The following is a 23,925-nucleotide window of genomic DNA, read 5'->3' on the forward strand; positions in this document are numbered from 1 at the left end:
CCTTGTCCCCCTCCCTCCATGTTGGGTGAGAGGAAGAGAACGACAAAAGAAACAACAAAAGATTAAATTGTACCTATTGTATGAAAGACTTGTACTAATATACTTAAACCATAATTACTGTGGTAAGATGTCTTTTTGTTGGAAATTAAGTATCGACCCGGCCCACACCCCTTATATTCTTTGTTATGTAGATTTTTCGCATTTTACCCCACAAGTCAAAAAATGTAATGACTTGTTTATCATTTATCTATGTTTATTCCGTTAACCTATAAGGTGTTATCGTCCTTTTCCTACTCGAATTTTTATATGAGAGTAAAAAGCTTTGGGTGAATAAATTGCTCCATTTGAAATTGTATTTGTATGTGTGCGTAAATTTAATTATATTTATTTTTAGTGCAGATTGTATAGGGTCAGAATTCAATGTTGGGGGCTTAATGCGTTTCCCCCAACTGCCGAGATATAGAAGATGGTAATTGGTTATTTCTAGAAGGCGAGCAATCATATGCACAATACTATGAGAGGAAGATGAAACAATGCTGGTAATTTAAATGATTATTTAATATTTATCACTCACGCCCTTTATATATTGAATAATCTTGTTTAGTTTATATTTTTATTTTTATTTTGGTAGAAAAAGAGATTATACATTTATATTGATTAATATGCATCAATATATGATAATGACAACTTACTGCTAGTACTATTCTTTCTAGTATTATTCAGAGACGGGGTGGTAATACATAATAGGTACTACAATAATTTGTAGATGCTTTTTAGAGTTCCTTATTTAGTTTAATAATTCGCATAAATGTCTCTTTTTTTCATTTACTGAAATTATTTTATGAAAGATACAAATTAATTGTATTTTATGTATTTATTATCTTAGAACTTCTATAAGGAGTAGGAGGAGTGGAAGGAGGGTGTAGAAAGGGGAAAACACTTTCTAAAATGTGAATCATGCACTAATTAGATGCTCCTATTTTTTTATTGTAACTCTTGGGTTTTTATGACAAAAAGCCTAATGCACAAGGATAGTAGTCATAAAAATTACAGAAACAACAAGTTATAATGATGACTAATTGCAATAATTTGTTAATCACTATGACTAGACATCCTTGCGATTTATTAAGGTTTAGCTAGAAATTCTGACGATCATCATAAACTATTGTGTAGAAATTTAACAACACATTTTGGTTCAATATGAATTAAAAAAATTCAAAATCAACTCTATATGGCTCCAAAGTTGATAACCACTATTATAATGTCAGTCCAACATTTTTCATTTGATATATTCAACTCAAACCATTAAAAAGCTAATACTCATTTTGTTTTCTTTTAGAAGTTTCTTCAATAAAACTAATATAAAATAATCTCAGACAAGCAATGAGTTTTAGTTTTGTATAGTACATATTAGGAAGATTGAGGAGGCTAAGGAGGAGGAAGAGATATCGTAGCTGAAATGTACATATATAATTTGCACAATATGATTTCTTATTAGGGAAAAAATTAAATAGGTGTACTAAGAATGGATACCCTAACTTAGTATTGTTTCATATATTTATTTACTTCTTGATTTCTTTTTTATATTTATCTATTTGTTTTGGAAATAATGCTTTTTGCAATTCACTCATAAACATTTACTTTTAAATTTTTTTGTCCATTGAACATGTGTTAACAGCCTGAACCAATAGAGATGTATTTTGATCCAGCCGTTAAAGTGGAAGCTAATATTCCCGAGACTATATGGTAAACTAACAATCATAATCTATGACATATTTTTCTCATTTGATTTCAAGTGCTCATATTTTTTTCTTACACATTCAAGGTTAAATAGTTTACCTACGACATACTTCTTGGTTAATTAAGAAAATGAATTGTCATGTGATTGAATTGTATCCTATAAATTTTGTTAAAACTGCAGTTACTATAATATCTAACTAATTATTAGAAATCTATTGAGTTTTATTCTTCTATAGACATACTTTAATTTTCTCAGAATAGAAATAACTCAAGTAAATAGTTTATTACGTATAACTTTCCATGCTATCCCATAATAAGATTCCAACGTACATGTTACTCCTAATATTCGAATCACCATCTACCCATTTTAGAATATCTTATGAACTACAACTATTGTCTGCTTTTAGAATAAATAAGAAAGTTTAGTCAACCTTATATTTTATAGTCCAAATTATGTCTTGGATGCCTTTGTCATTAAAAATATGTAAATACTACTAGAGCTTCTGGAGTCGGATTTTGAGCAGGACTAAAACATAGTATTTGGAGTGTAATATGTGAAGCATGAGGAAGGAGTGAAAGTGAGACTTGGATACTCAAGTTATTACCAAGAGAGATAGATCTAACTGTTTGGGTCTCTGATCTAAAATAATGGGGAGATCGATGATGATGTCACACATATCATATTGATGCGGCATGGATGAGGTGGAGGGTTATAGTCGGTGTCTTGCATGAAAAAAATGGTACCACCAAAACTTAAAGGTATGTTTTATATAGTGGTGGTTAAACGAGCTTTGTGATATGAGGCGAAGTGTTGGCCAGTTAACACCTAGATTTATAAGATGCAAGTAGCGAAAGTAAGGACGTTAAGATAGATGTGTGGGAATGTATATACGGATCGATACAATTAGGAAAAAGGATATCTAGGACGTAGTGGGTGTGGCCTCCATGGTGGAGAATATGAGGGAAGGGAGACTAAGATGGTTTTGGACACGTGAAGAGGAGAGGTGTAGATGCCCTAGTAAGGAGGTATGAGAGGTTGGATATAGTAGGGTCAATGAGAGAGACATGTAGGCCAAAGAAGTATTGAGGAGAGGTGATTAGACAAGATATGACACATCTTCAGCTTACTGAGGACATCACCTTAGATATAATCGTATGAAGGTCACAAATAAGGGTAAAAGGTTAGAACCTAGTTGCAGAGTTGTCTTATTACTAGCCTATTCATGTATTTTGTTGGGTGGAAGTACAGAGCTCCGTGTAAGTCTTAGTATTAGCATATTCATGCAGTCCTTGGCTATAGGTATTTGATTTTATATGTGGTTTACTGTGCTTAGGTGACCTCACCTTGTTATTTCTGTTAATGACAATAGTTTAGTTGCTACTAAATGTGTTTTTTTAGAGGCAACTACTAGTCAAAATTATATCTTAACACTCTTTGTAAGTGCCGCTAAATCCTATAGTGATAATGAATCTAATGGCAATTAGCTAATGTCGGTAAAGGATTTAACACACTTTGTTAATGTGCACAGTTATTGCCATTAAAATTGTTTTTATTGTTATTGCTTTGCTATTAGCTGTCATATTTTTCCTTTAATCACTTCTTTGATTTGTTTGAGCCAAGGGTTTTTCAGAAATAGGATCTCTACATCGGAGAAGTAATGGTAAGGTTTACGTATATAATCTACCACCCTGAGACTCCACTTTGTGGGATTTCACTCAATTTATTATTGTTATAAATACAACTAGAGTATAACTGCTTTACACTAATGAAAAACCAATTATGCCATATAAAGTTACTTAAAAGACTAATTTGTGTTAAATTAATGTAGTAAAGGATGAATCAGTTATGAACTTCCCTCCAAAAGTCTTTGTATTGATGGTTGTGCACCACAATGCCCAGCTACAGCTACAGAAGGTTGCAAAAATCATCGCTACACAAATTCTCTCATAGTACTTCTTCCTTTCCATCCATAAATCTCCAATCAGTAGCCTGTTTTGAACATTGTTGCGAATGCTCCTGCATTTATTGTAATGATGCATAACATTGAATAAAGTTCATGTTTTCTACCAAAACAAACCCTTTCAACTATAGTAATGCTTCTTCTATTTTTGAGTTTGTTTTACTTTTTCCAGTAGAGTAGAGTGTATTATTTTGCTAATTAGTTATTTAATGTACCATATTTATGTTACTAGGCCTATTGAAGCTGCAAATGGAGGGCCAATGTACGTCGACGATGAACCTAATCTCGAGCTTACTCTGGCATTAAGAAATGGACCACCGCTTTCACCATCGAGAAATTTCCCACCCCTGCGACATAATGAGCAGGCTGCAGCTGGTATTAATCTTGAGCTTTCTCTGGCAACAAGATATGCACCAGCGCCACGACGAATTATTGATCTGGATGTAGGTACTAATCTTGAGCTTTCTCTGGCAATTAGTAACTCAATTTATGGGGAGCAGTCTTCTTCATCCCAAATCTGGCTGGAAGACGTGATGAACGTGGATGATCCTAATGAAGAACATGATGATGAAACCTTTCGCCCCAATATGATTCAGTTCCTGTAGGAAATGGAGGAAAATATCAACTACTCAAGATGCTCTTTCAGGGTAAATATACCTGAGTAGTCCAATATTTTTTTAAAAACAAAGAAGAAGAAACTATTCTTCCTGTGAAATCCAAAAAAAGTACCATGGTCAAGTGGTACCGATCAAGACTTGTTGCAAACTATTTTATTTTAGGGTTTGTGTTTTGACATTATTGCTAAACTCTTGTTTTGACCTTTGATTAAACCATTTATGGGTTTATTAGAACATCCAAATTCAATTGCTTTGTCCGTCGATATGCTAGTCTTTTTTTAAAATTATTATTATTATAATCAAACCACGCCCAATGTATCTTCTTAGGTGGTACGAGGGTTTGACATGACCCCTCCCATATGTGGATTATGTCACTATCCGAGCCTACATCCTGAACGTGGCCGACACTCGAGAATAATTGTTGGTCCCCAAGCGAACCCTCATCCTGGCTTACTACAAGCGGAAAACTAACTCAAGCATACATAAGCATCAAATTATAAGAAACGTTTAAAAACAGTTTATCGAATCTCAAAACTTTATTGAATATACTGAGTATAAAACATAAGTTTAAGTAAAACATCTCAAAACGGAAAGACACTCCAAAAATGTCTATCTATGAAGCCTCTATTGTATATAGACGAGTGTCGGGACAAGACCCACGACTACTAAATTTTTTTACTAATACTAACAACACATAAAAATGGAGTCCAATGGAAACAAGGAGGTCTTACTCAAAAGTTGGTGAGCACAAGAAGTAATCTCAACAGACTCTTGAGGATCCTAAGAACCTTTATGCATCATTAAAAGATTCAGGTCGAATGAAATCAATCTATTTAATGAACAAGTATGTAATATAGTTCAATAACAATTTAGTGAATGAAAGAACTGTTGTAGATATAGATATATACTAAACTGGATGTAAAGAAGTAAGGAAATGAAATCATTAAAACTTTGCAAAGAAACTTACTCATTTCTGAACTTGATATGTTAAGTGATATAATAAAAATACACTTTTAACTCTATTTTGGAGATTCTCTAACCGACAACCATCACTATGAGCTACGTGATGATAGAGTGTCTCGCCCACACTGCCAGAACTGTCCTATACCTTGCCGAGGTATAGAACACCTCAACTAAGTGGATCCACTAAGGTATGCTCAAAACAAAAAATGAGTCATCTAAAAAGTATGATCATTTATCCATGTTGGCGTACATGGTTTATGATGATTTTGAGTTGATTGAACTCATCCCCATATCAGTGTTCAATACTACTCCCAATAATATATATACTCATGCTCAAATGTATAAAACATACTTTTTATCTTGTTTGAGATAATTGCTCAAACTATCCTTTTAAAAGAGGTAATGTCACTCCCCGAGCTACCCCTGAGACGCGGACACATGACCTAGGAATACAAGTGACCCCAAGCTAACCCTGTTGGCATGACATGAGCATACTAAGGATAACAATAACTGATGCGGAAGCTTAAATATCATGAAAACGAAAATGATGGGGAATACCCATTATAAAACTGAATATATCAAATCTGAGAGTTTAATACAAGAGAAATATCAAACTCAAATACTAAGATGAATATAACTATGTCTGATAATGGCCTCTAACTGACTAAATGTCCTAGGACATGCCCCAACTAAATCTAACAAAATTGAAACTAAAAGATTGAAATACTGAAGTAAATAACATGACTATTGTCCTCGGAGAATGAGGACTCACCACTAATGCTGCTGAGCTAGAGATCGGGAACTGATCTATGCGTGATCCGAAAGCTGAGAACCTGAACCTACATCATGAGAAGATGTAGCTCAGAGTATGCGTCAGTACTTGAGAGGTACTGAGCATACAAGATAGAGTAAAATTGAAATAACATATAACTGAACAAGCAATAAAGCAAGGATATAAATTGAACATGATATAGATACTGAATGCTGAATTAAATGAATGCAAAGACCACTTTTATAACATGCTGATACTTGATACTGACTATACTAAAATCTGGTCAATGCAATAGAATCTGACTGAACTGTGGGAGATACTAATAACCGACATAAATCCACATGACCTAAATGTGGAGTCCGATGTATATGCCCCATCGAAAGGACCCAATGCACCTAGCCAAAGGTGTAGAGGCATGCCAGCATGATCACTAAAATAATGCCCATAGAGGGGACTTACAACTTATGTGGCTCGTAGTTCTGGGACTATATGGGTGACTGACCCTTGTCCAACTCGTTATTATGCTACTCCCAATAGGTTAAATGATTAACACATTATGACTGAATTTATGTAATATACTGGATAGTTCAAAATTACATGCAAACTGAGAATGCACACTAATATACTGATAATGACACATTCAAAAATTAAGGCACGTATATTTGAAGTACTGAAATATCTGACCTGACATGTGTAATTCAAGAACTAAAGAATTACATAGCTAGGGTTCTGAATTCCATGCAAGAAACCAAGTATTAACATGATAATCTAATTTGGAACATTAAATTAACTAATTCATGATAATCTGCTAAAGTTCTAGAACCCCTAGGTCTAGTTAATACTAGAGAATCAAGAATCTGACTGGATTTTAGGGACCTAATGGGTGAAAGGAACCCCTATTGAAATCACACATACCTGGTGACGAATTCCATGGAGAAATATTTTGATATCAAGACTGGAACTGGAGGAAACTTGTTGCGTTCTTGAACTAGGGTTCTTGACTTCTTTCTCCTCTTAGCGTTCTAACTTTCTAAGTTATGATGAATGATTTCGATTAGGTAAGTTCTGGTTATGTTTCTAGTCCAGAACTAACCAAAACCATGTAGGTTAGGATTAAAACGACGTAGTTTAGGGGTCCAACGAAATAGGAAAAGACCAAACGACCCCCGACTTAATTGTTGTCGAAGTGATCGACGAACGGCACTAACAGACCATCGATGGACTGACGGTCCGAGCTGGTGAGCCGTCAGTTGCGACTGGAGTTGGGTTCCTGGGGGCCTAATCCACAGACCAAGACCACAGATCGTGGCCTGGCCTACGGACCGTAGGTCCGGCCATGGGTCAGCACTTAGCCATTTTTCTTGGGGCTTTTGGGAGGAGGGTCACAAGAGCGAACCACGGACCTGCAGGACGGACCGTGGGTCCTCCTACGGTCCATGGATGGTGCCTGTATGTGCCACCTGCAACACCTAAAAACTGCAATCTTGTCTGTTCTAGTATACTGGGTGTTACAAGTAACTACTCTAAAATATCTCTGAACTCATAAACTCGTTTAGAATCAAAGTATCTAATTTTTCAAAATAATACTCTCTTTCTTCATGTAAGAAGGACACATTTGGGAAATACTTAGTTCTCTTATGCTCTTTCTCAAACTCCCCTTTACTTCCTCAAAAACTCAGTTTAAAACACAATCACTAGCTTTAAAAGATTGTCAAAATTTACAAATCAAAATAGAGTTTTGAAATATAGACATGAATGAATCAACTGAAGGATCTGAATAACAATATAGAAAACTAAATACTCAGAACTGAAACACTCAAGGACTCAAGAACTAGAAACTCAACGATACTACTCATCTCAAGAATACTCAATTCATAGGGTTCATGCAGAAATATGGACATGAACGAATCAACTCAAGGACCTCAATAACAATATAGGAATTGAGTACTCATAACAGAATAAAAGATCTTAAAATTTTCTCTTAAACTCACATAGTTTTGAATGAAAATTACAACATGTGATTAGAACATGCAGGAACTCTCAAGAGGGAATGGAGCCTTTAGGAGCTAATGCAAAGAAGGGAAACATAGCCACAACTTAAAGTAACATGTGTTGGATGAAACAAGAAAACATTTGCTCAGTGACTCGTGGCGTACTGGTGGTGCACCGCCAGACTCGAAAGTACTGGGGCTAGATTTGGGCGTACTGCTGGCGCATCGCACTAGCACTCCTGGCGTACTGGTGGTGCATCGCCCCAGCCCTTCTCTAGCGACTTCGATGAATTGTTTTGGTAAAATTCAAGCTTCAAACTAGGTTAGAATTGGGGAATTTCTCCTAAACTCTTCTTGTTTCTCAAACCCCAAATGATTACAAGAGAATTTCATACAATCCTTTTAAGAAACACAACTCATACTAAAGATCCTCAACCCAAGAAACTTATAACCTCCATTGTTAAAAAAATGAAACTATAATCAAGAACTACTCAAGAATATTTTAGATACAATGATTTCATGGTAGATTTCATGGATGAATTAGATGCATGGAATGAGGACTAACAAGTTCAACACAATGTTCTTGGCGAAAATCAACGGGATCTTGATGAACGCTCAAAACCTAGCTCTTTCTTCTCTTGAACTCTTCTCTTATTCTCTAACTGTTTAGGAACGACGAAGAATGGTTTAGCATGTGATTAGACCATTAATTGAGTGAGGGAAAACCTGGTAGGCCTAGTAGGAAAATGAAAAGACCAAAATACCCATTTCTAAAATGAATCAAATGCCTAAACTAAACAGGCTTCATTCGATAACATCACTATCAAAACTAAAAAAGATCACTGAAAGAGCCTAGGGCGAAAGATCATAAGTACGATTCATTCAAGATATCAGATATAAGAATATGCATGACAGAACATTATAATGCTAGACATTGAGAGTATATCATGAATTTGCAAAATTGAGAATACTATGAGATACAAGTGCTTATATGAATAGGCTTATCTCATGAGACTGATATCCATAACTTTTTGCAGTAAGATTGAGATCAATGGGCTAAAGTCTTTGCCCCTCATTCTGGGAATTGAGCATAGATGTGAATCCACCTGAAGTGTATGAGCATAAGTCATAGACACAATTATGATATTAGGAACAACAACAAGAAATGACTGAACTTTGCGGAATACGCTAGAGTATGAATGAATCGATATATCACTTTAACTCTTTTTGAAGACATCATTATCTGATTCTCAACACTTGACTTGGTTTCTCATCTTATCATCTCCCCCTTAGGTCTAAAGCTCTTACTTCAAAGCTATGAATTTATTACATCATCTCTAAACTAGTCTATATTTGTCTTATTGTAATAATCGGGGCATGCTAATCCCATGTCTACAGAATTCTTCATGTGCAAATACTAAGACTCCTTCTAGGACTTCTTTCTAAGTTGCTTCTTTTAACTCTTCCTGCTTCTATAGAAGACTTTCTATAATCGCTACCCGCACTTACCTATAAAGTCATTTAATCGAACTCTTAATAGTATGAATTCTTCTTCTTAACACACTAGTAATGTCCTTCTAAGTTCATATCAATCTAACCGGAGGAAAACTTGAACTATATTTGAAAGGCTCATCATTGGCTATATGTAATCCCTTCGACCAACTCTTAAGGGTAATAAATAATTCTTACAGAGTCTACCCCACATTGATAATCAAATATCCTATCTAGGCACATATAAAAAGTCAAAAACTTAATTAGAACCTTGTACGACTACATACGATCTCGGGTACATCCCTTAATGGTCTTGCTTATCTAATGACTTAGCCTCATTTCATTGCTCTCATTTAAGAGTCATAATATCACACTTGTACCACTCACATTTATTGCAACTAACATCCTAATTTCTCACATACTCTATGCCAAATATACCGATCTCATAACTAACATCTTCACCCATATTTTGCCATCCTTTTTTTTTTTATCACAACACTCATCTCTAATCAAGCTTATAGTGTCTAGTACTAGACATGGGCAGCAACCACTTCTCATATACTACACTAAATTATAACTAGTAGATATAATCAATAAAACACAAGATTCCTAAAATATCATTGTACAAAAAGTTGTTCCTTGCCTCATAATATATCTAGTTAAAACCTATCAGCATATTCTCTTTCACAACCTAAGTACTATTTACCATCTCACTATACATCATTCCCCAATTAATTCTATAACCTTCTAAATACCCTAGGACTCTGACTTCCAAAAATCATAAGCCTATATTAGATCTATCACCTCATGAATACTCTGCTCTTCTATTCAATAACTATAATAGGTCTTCTCTAACCAATAACATATTGACATATACTCATTTCTGGTTAAAGTGTACTCTAACTCATCCTAACCTATAACTATTCCTCTATCTCCTATTATGAAATCTACACAAAATTGTTATTCTTTAACCTACACACAAAGGAAAACTCTTCATTAATGACTTACTGAGCACATGATTGCAACAACATACATTATTTCATCACTATTTCTCTGCCTTATATTTCTTTACCTCTAAATGCATTCTTCTAACTCTGGGCACTTCTATTACTAGAGGCTCATAACATCATAACTCATACTATCTTTCGGGTGATAATTACTACTCAAGCATTCTAAAACACACTCCTCTCATAAGGGTCTCATTTGAATAAAATCTAGAGAAGAGAGTATGGGAGTATATCTCACTTCTAGCTCAAACGTACGATTCATAAGAATAAGAGTGAAATCTTTCGATTATAAACACGTAAGCTTACTCATGGGCTTCTCACAGGCCCATCTACACTCTCATAAATTTCTAAAGACTTTACTTGAAAGTGACTCATCGATAAGGATCTAGGCTTTTCTATTTCAACCACCTTGAGTATGAAGAGTCATTGAATGGATTTGAGAAAACGCACGAGTATGAATAAGTTTTGTATGACACAGTTTTATTGCACATATAGAGTATGGAAGAAAGGAAATTTTTCTTAAATGTCTATAGTCCCTCATTTATAGAAGTGGGACCCTCACAACCATAAATAAGATTCTACTGATATGGCTTCATAGTCACCCTAGAACACTTGAGCTCTGTGCTCTGATATCAAGGTTTTCACGACCTAAGCCTACACCCTGGATGTGGCCAGCACTCGAGAATCATTGTTGGCCCCCAAGACAACCCTCATCATTGCTGACTATAAGCGGAAGACTAACTCAAGCATACATAAGCATCAAATTGAAAGAAACGTTTAAAACCGTTTACTGAATCTCAAAACTTTACTAAATATACCAAGTATGAAATATAAGTTTAAATTAAAAATCTGAAAAAAGAAAGAATTTCCAAAATTGTCTATCTATGAAGCCTCTACTGTATCTAGACGAGTGTCGGGAATAAACCCACTACTACTCAAAATGTTACTAATACTAACAACTCATAAAAATAGAGTCCTCCGGAAGAAAGGAGGCCTTACTCAAAAGTTGGCAACAAGACGTAGTGATCTCAATGGAATCTTGTTGAGGATCCTAAGAATATGTATCTATATCTTTTAAAGATGTAGGTCGAATGACATCAGTACATTGAATGTATGAGTATGTAATATAGTTGAATAATAATTTAATAAATGAAAGAACGGTAGTATATATCGATATACACTCAACTGAATGTAAGTAAGTAAGGAAATGAAATCATTAAAACCTTGCAAAGATGCATACTCATTTCTGACCTCAACATGTTAAGTGATATAAGAAAAACACACTTTTAACTATATTTGGGAGATTTTCTAACCGGCAACCATCACTATGAGCGGCGTGATGATGCACCGTCTAGCCCATGTTGTCAAAACTGCACTATACCTTGCTAGGGTATAGAACACCTCAACTATGTTGATCCTTTAAGCCATGCTCGAAATCAACAAGGAGTCATAAAAAAGATATGATCCTTTACCCATGTAGGCATACATGGTTTATGAGGATTTTTAGCTGTCTAAATTCACACCCATATCGGTGCTCAATACTACTCTCAATAATATATATACTCATTCTCAAATGTATAAAACATACTCTTTCTCTAGTTTGAGATAATTGCTCAAACTATCCTCTTAAAAGAGGTAACTGTTATGAAATATCTTTAAACTTATATACTCATTTAGAAATCAAAGTTTCTCCTTTCTCAAAATAATACTCTTTTTCTTCATGTAAGAATGGAACATTTGGGAAATACTTAGTTCCCTTATACTCTTTCTCAAAGTCCTCTTTACTTCCTCAAAACTCAGTTTAAAACACAATTGATGGCTTTAAAAGATTCTCAAAATTGATAACTCAAAATAGGGTTCATGCTGAAATATAGGCATGAACGAATCAACTCCAGGATCTAAATAACACTATAGAAAAATCAATACTCAGAACTCAAGGACTCAGGAACTCAGAACTAAATGATACTACTCATCTAAAGAATACTCAATTTATAGGGTTCATGTAGAAATATGGACATGAACTAAACTCAAGGACCTCAATAACAATATAGAAACTCAGTACTCATAACTCAATAAAAGTTCTTGAACTTTTCTCTTAAACTCACTTTAGTTTTGAATGAAAATTAAGACATGTGATTAGTATTAAAGCACTTGTTAATTATTATATTTAGTTGATTATTGTTTGACATATACTTCAGCTAGTAGTCTAGCACTCCTATATCTTTTCAAGTAGTTTAGCACGTTTAGTACTCCTCTTTCAGAGGAGTTAATTTAGGCAATTAGTTAGTCCATTCTTGTATATAAACACAATATTGGATCAATGAAAGATATCTCGATCTCTTGATTTTATATGGTATCAGGAGCCTTAATATACTCTAAAGAGTAAGATCTATTTTTTTTCCTTCTCTCTTCCACCCACCCTCCACATATGGGAGACGCTCCTCGTGTTGTTAATGCTGATTACAACGTCCGCGCAATGATCGTTCAATTTAACCCTGCATCCCAATTGCCCATAAAATTACATGGCAGTCACAATTTCACAACGTGGAAGGCACAATTCTCTATGCTTATGCATGGTCATGATCTCTATGGTCATCTTGATGGGTCTACTCCTTCCCCATCTCGCACTATCACAACTGGCAGAGCCCCTAGTGCCAATCCTGCGTTTGCTCTTTGGTTTCGGCAAGACCAACTCATTCAAAACACACTTATGGCTTCTATTGATCCAACAATTGCTACAACGGTTGCCGCTGCTAGCTCAGCTAATACAACCTGGGATGCCCTGCACACTGCTTATGCAAATAAGTCTCAAACCATAATTTTCAGTCTGTGTGATCGACTGATGCGTTTGACCAAAGACTCCTAACCAGTCACCGAGTATTTGCAAAGTGTTCGCTTTATTGCTGATGAACTCTCTATTGCTGGTGCCCCCGTCACCAACTCTGAACTTATAGTAAAGATCCTTAGTGGTCTGGGTGCAGAGTTTCATGGTATTTCTGCTGCAATCCGTGCTCGTGATTCCCTTATAACATATGAAGAACTTTACGAAAAGCTTCAAGACCATGAACTTTTTCTTCGACGTGAGGAGTCCAAAAGCGTTCCTACCCAGATTACTGCTGCTGCTGCTACATCCAACCAATCTGGTAATTCAAACTATCGCAACAATCGTCGCCCCAACAATAACAACGGTACCAACCAACAACGATGGTCCAACAATCGCTTCACTTCACCCAATCCGAGGAGATCTTCAACTAGCAACAACTATTATGATGGTGTACGCTGCCAGTTGTGCAACAAACCCGATCATGTTGCAAACGTTTGTCGATCACAGTCTCACAATCATTTTAAGGCCAAGGCCAACTATGTGTCAGGCTTGAACATGTCAGACAATCCTTAGATTCTCGACTCGGGAGCATCTCAGCACATCACTGCCACACCCCAAGACTTGCAGGCATACAATGACATGGAGCAAGTATCTATGGGTGATGGTAACAAAATTCCCATAACTCACACTGGTTCTACTCATTTAAATGCATCAAATAGATCTTTCAAACACTCTAACACTCTCTGTGCTCCAAGCATTAAACGTAATTTACTCTCAGTCTCTAAATTTTGTCAAGATAACCTAACCTCTATTCAATTCTTTCCTTTTCATTTTTCTGTGAAGGACTTGGAAACGCGGACTCCATTGATGCACGGTCAGAGTAGAGACGGTCTCTATGAGTGGCTAGACTTAACCTCCATCTCTCCTCCTTAAGCGCATTTGACTTTCTCCACCACAACCAGTTTCACTTGGCATCGTCGGTTGGGTCATCCACATTTAAGAGTTTTACATTTTATTTTGAATAAATTCTAGCTACCTTGCTCACGAGACAAATTTTCAGTTTGTAATTCTTGTTCTTCAAATTAGGCTCATCGCCGTCCGTTTCAGTAGTTCACTTTATCATGTACCCAACATTTTCAAACTATCTTTAGTGATTTATGGGGTCCTTCTCCAGTTCAATCGATTGAAAATAAATTGTATTACTGTATTTTTGTGGATCATTATACCAAATACACCTGGCTTTACACATTAAGAAATAAAAGTGAGGTTACTAACTTTTTCCAGAACTTTCAAGCATTAATCGAACGTCGTTTTAATACGAAAGTTCTTTCTCTCTATACAGATGGTGGTGGCGAATATAAACGCCTTGATCCGTACCTAAGATCTTAGGGTATTGAACATCTTGTATCTCCTCTATACACCCCCCAAAGAGTTGCTCTTGTTGAACGTTGTCACAGGCATATTATTGAGACGGCCAGAACCTTACTTCATGAAGCATCACTTCCATCGACTCTTTGGTCTTTTGCCTGTCAACATGCAACTTATCTCATAAATCGTTTGCCTACCCCATATTTACAAAATAAATCACTGTTTCAACTATTGTTTGGTCAACATCCGGATTACAATTCTTTAAAAATATTGGGTGTCTCTGCTATCCCTGGCTCAAACCTTATTCCAAAAATAAATTAGAGCCCCGATCAACTCCCTATGTATATTTAGGTTTCTCTTTACTTCATCATTGTCATCAATGTTTTGATCCAAAATCTTCTAAAATCTATTTATCTGGTGATGTGAATTTTTTTGAAAACAATTTTCCTTACCAAAATATTTTTTCAGATGTTTCTTCAACTTGTAAAACACTTGCATGGGAAGGTTCAACTGCAACAAAGCCAACACCATCCACTATTTTTTCTCCTCCTATTAGCCACGACTTACTGAATCCCATACTTATCCCAAAGGCAGGTACCACTAATGCTCACAAAGACACTGTCTCCTCTGCTTGCGCTCCAACAGAATCTGCATCTCCAGGTACCTCTTTTCCTTCTCCTCCACACCCCGTTGCCCCTCCTGATAACACTGATACCCTGTATTATCCCCCGTTGGCTCAATCATCAGCTTTTCCAATTGTATACAGCCGCCTAAACAAAACAATTTCATCTGTTGGACAAAACTCTGTTGCCCATCCCACTACCTCAATTCCCATACAACCTTCTCCTGAACCTGTTCAAGTCACAGAACCTCCGCAACCTTCTCTTCCTCCACCAACTCGTGTTGTGACTCGCTCCCAGCACAACATTCACAAACCAAAAACCATCCTTGACTTTCTGGCTTACTTATCCCCCACCATCACCCCTACCAGCTTCAAACATGCTAACAAACACCCAGAGTGGCAGAGAGCCATGAAAAGTGAATTTGATGCATTATTGAACAATCAGACATGGGGATTGGTACCACATGACTTCACAAAAAACATTGTCTCTTGCAAATGGTTATACAGGTTAAAACGGAAAGCTGATGGGACAATCGAACGCTACAAGGCTCGACTTATTGCAAAGGGGTTTACACAATGTCCTAGAGTTGACACATTTAGTCCAGTTGTCAAACCAACTACTGTGTGCTTGGTGCTCTCAATTGTTGTCCATCAGAATTGGCCCCTTCGCCAACTTGATGCCAACAACGCGTTCTTGCAGGGTCGTTTAGAAGAAGAAGTGTACATGGTCCAACCTCTGGGTTTTGCAGACGTGCAGTTCCCCTCCCATATCTGTCGTCTAAAGAAAGCCATCTATGGACTCAAGCAAGCCCCTCGGGCATGGTACAATGAAATCAAGACGTTTCTTCTGTATTTGGGATTTGTCAAGTCAGAATCTGATGCCTCACTTTTCATTCGCAAAGTGTCGAACAACATTTTGTACGCCCTGGTTTTGTGGACGATATCATCATCATATGGAATCACAACTCCGAGGTAAATCAGGCTATAACTTCTCTTGCTGGACATTTTTCCATCAAGGATCTTGGGAATCTGCACTTCTTCCTTGGAATTGAGGTGCTCCGTACTGCCAAAGGTATTACTTTATCATAGTCTAACTACATAAATGAAATTCTCTCTGAAGAAAACATGCAGGACTGTAATTCGGCAAAAACCCCAATGAGTGCCACTGACGTGCCTCACCTAAATGATGGTGCGCAACCAACTGATGCCACTCGTTATAGGAGAGTTCTTGGAAAACTACAGTAATTATCTTTTACTCGTCCGGATATCAACTTCTCTGTAAATAAATTGTCTCAATTTATGCATTCCCCATCTGAAGTCCACTGGAAAGCACTCAAACGAGTACTCAGGTATCTCCAAGGCACAATTCAGTTTGCTCTTCACATTTAAAAAGATAATGATTTCAAGCTATACATGTACTCTGATGCGGATTAGGCTGGAGATGTAAGTGATCGAGCTTCCACTACTGGATACATATTGTATTTCGGCCAAAATCATGTGAGCTGGTCCTCCAATAAACAAAGAACAATTGCTCGCTCATCAACTGAAGCAGAGTATCGTGATGTAGCAAGTGCACTTGCTGAAACCAACTGGGTGACAAATCTGCTAAAAGAACTACATGTTTCGCTTCCCCAAGCACCAACTGTGACAATGTAGGTGCAACTTATCTGTGTGCAAATCCAATTTTTCATAGCCGCATGAAGCACATTGCTATAGACTTTCACTTTGTTCGCAAACAAGTTCAACAGAATCAAGTTCACATTGTCCATATCCATGCTGCAGATCAACTCGTGGACACTCTCACTAAAGCTCTACCGAAGCCAGCCTTTGATAAACATCTATTCAAGCTAGGCGTTGTTACACACTGCCTATCTTGAGGGGGGGATATTAAAGCACATGTTAATTATTATATTTAGTTGCTTATTGTTTGACATATACTTCAGCTAGTAGTCTAGCACTCCTATATCTCTTCAAGTAGTTTAGCACGTTTAGCACTCCTCTTTCAGAGGAGTTAGTTTAGGCAATTAGTTAGTCCATTCTTGTTTATAAACACAATATTGGATCAATGAAAGATATCTCGATCTCTTGATTTTATAATTAGAACATGCAGGAACTCTCAAGGGGGAATGGAGCCTATAGGAGATAATGAAAATAAGTGAAACATAGCCAAGTCATAAAGGAATATGCACCGAATGAATCAAGAAAAAATTGGCTCAGTGACTCCTGGCGCGTTGCCACAACACTCATGTCGTACTAGTGGCTCACCGCGCCACGCCCTTAAGTACTGGGGCTAGATTTGGGCGTACTGCTGGTGCGTCACCCCAGCACTCCTAGAGTATTGGTGGCGCACCACCCCAGCCCTTTTCCAATGACTTCGATGAATTTTTTTTAAAAAAAAAGTCAAGCTTCAAATTAGGTTAGTATTGGGAAATTTCTCCTAAATCTTCTTGTTTCTCAAACCCAACATAATTACAAGCGAATTTCATATAACCCCTTTAAGAAACAACTCATACTAAAGATCATCAACCCAAGAAGCTCATAACCTCCATTGTTAAAGAATGAAACTATAATTAAGAACTACTCAAGGATGTTTTATATACAACGATTTCATGGATGGATTAGATGTATAAAATAAGGAAGAACAATTCCAACACTGTGAGAAACCATACATACATGCAAAGAACAATGTTCTTGGTGAAAATCGATGGGATCTTGACGAACCCTCAAAACCTAGCTCTTTCTCCTCTTGAACTCTTCTCTTATATTTCAAGTGTTTAGGAAAGACAAAGAATGGTTTAGCATCTGATTAGAACATTAATTGGGTGGGTAAAAAAGCTCTAGGCCTAGTGGGAAAAAGGAAACGACCAAAATACCATTTTCTAAAATGAATCAGATGTCTTAACTAGAAAGGCTTCATTCAAACGAACATAACTTTTTACTTCGTGCTCGAAATTAAGCCAACTTGGCGGCGTTGGAATGAGGAATTAAATACCTTAAATTTGGTAGGTCATGGGGCACCTAACTCTTTATGTGTTAAAAGATATGGTCATTTGAAGTTGACCCAAGTAAATCTCATAGTGAAACTCAATTGGAAAGAAAGCTTTCATCTCAACTTTGTGCTAGGGCATTCTAGTGACCTTAATTCATATCCAAAATCACTCCCAATACTAAATAATTGAACTTCACATCTATGAACAATTAAGAGTCCCTTAGTAAAATCTTATTCACAAATGAAGAATGGTTCAGGTCTTATCTTAGAAATTTTTAGGGTGTTACATATTAATCGAAAGATAAATACAAATATGAAGGGGGGCATCAATCCAAACACCTTCAAGTTTCGAGTTTTTACCTAGGCTTAACATCAAAAAATTCATTTTCAAAGGGCCAAGAGCATTCGTGGGAAGGTCGCTTTCACTAAAGTAGGTTTTGTAACTTTGAAGAGCGCATGCATGATTGGCTAGCACACCTTCCTCTTCGATGTCTTCTAGTCATTACATGCTAAATATTTATAGGTAATCTTTCTAATATTTTTAGTAATTTACTTTTATAGTTATCCATAAAGGATTTGGAGCAGTAGTAGTACAAATAATACATTTGTCTAGATTAGTATGGGTATTAGTCAGCCTAAAAAAATAAGTACCCGCTATGTCTGCCTCTAGCTTTTCCAAGACAAACATCGGTGGAACTTCCAAGCAGCAAATATAGTTGGCCTGCGTTATATTAGTTCCATCATTTTCTAAAGCATATGCGACATTGTTTGCTTTGAGATACTTCTGCTGAATTGGGGTGCCCCCCCCCCCCCTAGATTAGCACCCTCCAATCAGACAATATATTAGAGTAAGTTGGGTGTGGTCATTCTCGAGGAGGGAAATTATATCCTCACAGTCCATGTTGATTTCTAGTGCTATCAAGTTGTTGTTCAATGCCAACTCCACTCCTTGTAGTAGTGTTGTCAATTCTGCTTTTAAGGAATTTGTAGCATAAAGGTTGCTCATATAGCCTAATACCCCTTCTCCCTTTATATTCCTAATTCCTCCCCCTATTCCTCCTCTACCCGGGTTACCCATTGTTGAACGGTCCGTATTTAGTTTGAATCTTTTTGTTGGAGGTTCCCATTTTATGTTTGTGGTTTATGGGGTAATGCTTCTTTTCGAGGGTCCAATTAGTGAAATATATTCTATGGAGTGAGTTATTGTCTTTGTAATGCTTATTTTCGTACTTATATTATTATGGTGGTTCTCATTTCTTGTACTCCAAATGTTCCAAATGAAGAAAGGGTACGGTTCCTGCCAATTTAATGATTTTTTCTAAGGAGAAAACTTAGTTCTTTAAGTCTAACTAGCCAATCACCCCCTCCATTATTTATAATATGATTTATTGTATATATAACTCCCAAGTCTAGCCACATTTTCCTAACTGTCTCACATTCTAGAAATATGTGGGTGATAGGTTCGGGAGTGTTGCATATATGGCATAGCTTACTAATTTCTATTCCAAAGTTGCTTAGATAGTCCGATGTGAGGATTCTATTATGATGTCACTGCCAAATGAAGTATTTTATTTTATTTGGGCATTTTAGTGACCAAATCCATGTAAATTCAATTATTGGTTGAGGGGCTTCAACATTTTTTTTTATTAGAAAATGATATACAAAGCTTGTTGTTAGGACACCCTTATGGCTAGGCCTTCAAGTGGCTTTGTCCTTTAGTGCTCTGTTTATAAAGGTACATTGTAGGAGGTTTTTTTTAGCACTTCTGTTAACTCGAATGATATAGGTCATCTTTCGTCCTGGACATACTTGGACAGGAATGTTCCAGTTTTAAGGTCTCACCCGTTTATGTGGAGTGGCCATTGTAGTAGTTCTCTCATTGCTATATTGTTAGGTAGCCATCGCTCGTGCCAGACATTCAATCCTACCACGAGGTTTTTCGATTGTCTACTACTATTAACCTTTTTTACAAACATTCCATACTACCAGGAGTTTTTTCTACTATTAACCTTTCATTTTTAGAAACTCTTATGAAATATATCTTTATTTTTATTAATTTTTTTTGTATTACTTGCATCAAAATCTGTTTATAAGGTTATTACATTATAAATTTTGGGGAAAATGCATAAGTACCCCCCAGCCTATACCCGAAATCCCAAAGACACACCTAACCTTTACTAAGGTCCTATTACCCCCCCCCCCGAACTTAATTTATCTATAATATTCTACCCCTTTTCGGCCTACGTGGCNCATTTTTTTCAAGGATAGTGCCACGTAGGCCGAAAAGGGGTAGAATATTATAGATAAATTAAGTTCGGGGGGTAATAGGACCTTAGTAAAGGTTAGGTGTGTCTCTGGGATTTCGAGCATAGGTTGGGGGGGGGGGGTACTTATGCATTTTCCCTAAATTTTGTTCAAACTAATTTTGTTTTAGAAAAGTTGTTCATTTGTCAAATTATAGGATAACATTAACTTATTTACTCAAACAATATTTTTTTCATTTTTCAATTTTAGACGAAATTTATGTTTTATTATAGAAGTTAAATAAAAAATACTATGATTTTTAAAGAAATATAAAAAGAGAAGATAAAAATTGATAATGCAATGATAACACTCAATTATCCTCAAGACAAGAGAATAAACGGTCGTTAGCAATAAAAACCCGACTAAGAGTCGGGGCCGAATCTCGCACGAACAAGTATAGTGCAAAGAATTCAATTAGAAAATTAGGAAAGTGACCTATAGCCCATAAATACATGTTAGTACCTAAAATTCAATTTTTTATATGGTTATTTTCTTAAGCCCTCCGAATAAGGAAAATGTATGTCTTTAAAATTGTGTTGCTTAAATTACATACTTCATTTAGGATGACAAAATTTATTATGATAAGTAGTACCTTCAATCTTTCAGTTCCACATGTATATGATAATTTCAAATAAAACATTTAATATTTTAGTCTCAGATTTAAAGTATTGAGCTATCCAGTATTATCAGTATTATGTGGTTTACCTGTATAATTAAGTTCGGAGTATTACTTAACACCAAGCGGACATATGGATGAAATATCACCCGTCAGTTAAGATTGAGACCTTTAGTAGCAATCCTTAAGTCTCAGTACTACGTGAAAACGTAGGTTTTAAGGGTCACCCGTCAGACCAGGACTGACACCTTAGTGCTTTTTGGACATTAGCTTAGCAAATGCACCTTAGATAATGTTCGTACCCTGGCAAAATGCAAAGCACCCTTCCAACTGGGATACAAGTTGGAATCCGTTTAGCTCAGATAGAGTATGTCAATTAATAATATCTTTCACTGTTCAGTCTCAGATATTTGATGACCTTGTATTTTAGTTTACTCAGCACAATGGTGATTAGTTACATGCTTATAATTATTACTTGGTCATTGCATCAACTAATTTATTTCAATTTTATATTCAGTTCAACATCTTAGATTTATCATGTTTAGCTTGTTAGATTATTGTGTCTATCTCATATATATATTCAGTATATTCAAAGTACTACACACATACTCTTTTGCGCTATATTTTCTTATAATATAGATTCATACTCTCAGTATCCAACTCGCAAACGGTACGATTGTTGTATCATCTCAACAGTTGAGCTTGGGGAGTCCTCATCTTTCAAGGAAAAGAGCTATTGTTGTTTCATTATGTTAATCTTTCAGTTTCAGATAGTTAGAGTTAGTTGGAGGTTTGTCCCAATAGTAGAGGCTTCCAGACAGTTATACGGTAGTTTAAACTTTATGATTTATTCAAATGAATTCTATTTTGACTACTAAGTTGTGTTGGATTTATCTCAGTTTAGCTTCTGCATAATTTATCTTCAGTTATTATTTGTATGAATCATAGTGTTATGCCAGACCATGGGTTAGCTTGGGTAACTTGTGGTTCTAAGCATCGTGTACGACTACAGGATAGTCTCGAGTCGTGACAAACTAAGTGTGTTTGAGAAATAATACTTTTTCAAAAACAAATTGAGTTAATTCATATTATTATTTTAGAAATATAAACTTCATCTACATAAGAAAAATAACTTATCAAATGATAATAGGAAAAAAATGAAAACAAAGGAAAAAAAGAAGTTCTAGATTTATCTCCACTACAAGAAATGTCATTTTTTGTGACGCCTTTTAGTGGCGACAAATATAGGTGTCACAGAAAAGGAGCTTTTGTGGCAACTTCAAATGGTTGCTGCAGAAGGTGGTAGTATTAGTGACGATCCCAAAGGTCGCCTTTAAATGTGGCATTTTTAGTGGCGATGATTCATTAGTCGCCACAAATATGAATTAGATTTTCTAATATAATCTCAATGAAAAATATTTTGTGGCGACTTTTAAGAAGTTGCCACAAAAAACATCTTTGTAGCGACCTTGTCGCCACTAAAGGTGGGAGCTATTGTGGCATTCTTTATTGTTGCCACAAAATCCTTTATTATTTATTATTTATTATTTATAATTTTCTATACAAAAGCCAAAATTCTCTTTATAGATGTAAAGAAATAATTAACCTGTGTTTGGTCCTTTATTTTTAGGAGTAGTAAATAATAGTTGATAGTAATTCCAAATAAGCTAAATATATAAAATTTTAATAAGGTAATAATCATATACATCCATCAAAATAAATAAATGATTTATGTGAAATTTGTTATAAAATATACCTTTATTTTATTAGTTATTTTTATATATCATTGAAATATATTTTAAAAGATATTATTATTGTTATTTTTATATTGATAAATAAATATTAGAGTTTTGATTATTATTATTAAATAAGTACTCAAATATTGAAACTCTTTGCATACTATAAAAATAATTAGTTTCTGAGAAACTTATTTTGTTCTAATTGTTTTTAGTTTATAGAAATGTCATTTTTAATTTCTTAATTTAGCTAATTTCAAATATTAAATAAATAGACAAAATGTAAAAGAAACCCAACATTGATTAAATAGAAACCCTAATGATATTCCCCTTTTCATTTACAAGACCCAAAACGCTCCAACTTCTATTTTCCCCCCAAGTCTCCGCCTCGTCTCTCCAACCCTTTCCGCGGTCGGTCAAGATTCTAAAAGGGTGAGAAAACTTTCTTTATGTACTTCCTTTCTCTGGTGGCTTGTAATTTTGAAAGGATTATATATGCTTTGTAGTTCAATCTGTAAATTTTATTTGTCTTTGATTTTATCTTTGGATCTTTTCTAATGGATTCAAGTATTTTTGTTAGAAATCAGAAGCGTCATTCAGTCATTAGTGATATATGCTAATTTTAGGGTGTGTTTATGAAGGAAAATGTTTTCCATGGAAAATGTTTTCCTAGAAAATGTTTTCCTGGAAAATAAGTTGATTTTTGACTTATTTTCTCATGTTTGGTTGGTGAGTAGAAAATATTTTTTGGAAAAGAGTTTTAGTGTTTGATTTATGAATGAAAAATATTTTTGAGAAATATCTTTTATTTTTACTAGAGTAGAAAATAATTTTTGAAATTGAAAATAGTTTTTAAAAACAAACTTAAATTTTTTTTGGGGGGTCGGGGATGGTACGGGGTGGTACGGGGTGGGACGTGGGTGA

General features: G+C 35.6%; 2 long non-coding RNA genes across 2 annotated transcripts in view; both read left to right on the plus strand.

The window, feature by feature from the left end:
- Window positions 1-23,925, plus strand: part of LOC125853865 (uncharacterized) — a 536,174-nt gene that overhangs the window by 453,840 nt on the left and 58,409 nt on the right. The gene's annotated exons all lie outside the window — the stretch shown is intronic.
- LOC125853859 (uncharacterized) overlaps window positions 23,320-23,925 on the plus strand; it is a 3,357-nt gene continuing 2,751 nt past the window's right edge. Inside the window, exon 1 of the long non-coding RNA XR_007445218.1 lies at window positions 23,320-23,433. This is a non-coding gene — a long non-coding RNA (uncharacterized LOC125853859). The remainder of the gene's footprint in view (window positions 23,434-23,925) is intronic.

This window comes from Solanum stenotomum, chromosome 1, assembly GCF_019186545.1.
Source record: "Solanum stenotomum isolate F172 chromosome 1, ASM1918654v1, whole genome shotgun sequence".
In the NCBI taxonomy this organism is placed as follows: Eukaryota; Viridiplantae; Streptophyta; class Magnoliopsida; order Solanales; family Solanaceae; genus Solanum; species Solanum stenotomum.